The sequence below is a fragment of the Colobus angolensis genome, unplaced genomic scaffold (assembly GCF_000951035.1).
Source record: "Colobus angolensis palliatus isolate OR3802 unplaced genomic scaffold, Cang.pa_1.0 Scaffold82, whole genome shotgun sequence".
NCBI lineage: Eukaryota > Metazoa > Chordata > Mammalia > Primates > Cercopithecidae > Colobus > Colobus angolensis.
In genome coordinates, this window is record NW_012122043.1 from 371967 (window position 1) to 372340 (window position 374).

The 374-nt window shown below is 48.4% G+C and overlaps 1 protein-coding gene across 3 annotated transcripts in view; it reads right to left on the bottom strand.

Annotated features, from left to right (window-relative positions):
- ING5 (inhibitor of growth family, member 5) overlaps positions 1-374 on the bottom strand; it is a 33693-nt gene that overhangs the window by 32581 nt on the left and 738 nt on the right. The window lies entirely within an intron of this gene.

Genomic DNA, 374 nt, shown 5'->3' on the forward strand with positions numbered 1-374 from the left:
TTTATACTTAAAGTTTAAAATGACAAGCCCACTCTGTCTTCTGTTTCTGTTAGGGTTTGGGGAGCGCCAGGATTGTGATATCATTTTTAGACTTAGGTACCAAATAGTGCTGACAAGAGGCTAACACACTTCAGAAGCTGTCAGAAGTCAAAGAAGGGAGAGGGAAACTTGGAAACCAACAGCAGAGGCAGAGGAGGCCACCTGGCCCCACCCTCTAGGCTACCCCACCTCAGGGAGCAGCATCCTCCAAGGCTCGAGCCAAAATATCCTGGGTCCTCCTTGATCTTCCCTGACTTTACCCAGAAATCCAGTGCATCGAGCAGTGTAGCCACGCTGTCCACGCGACTTTATGCAAGCATAGAAATGTTTTCTCT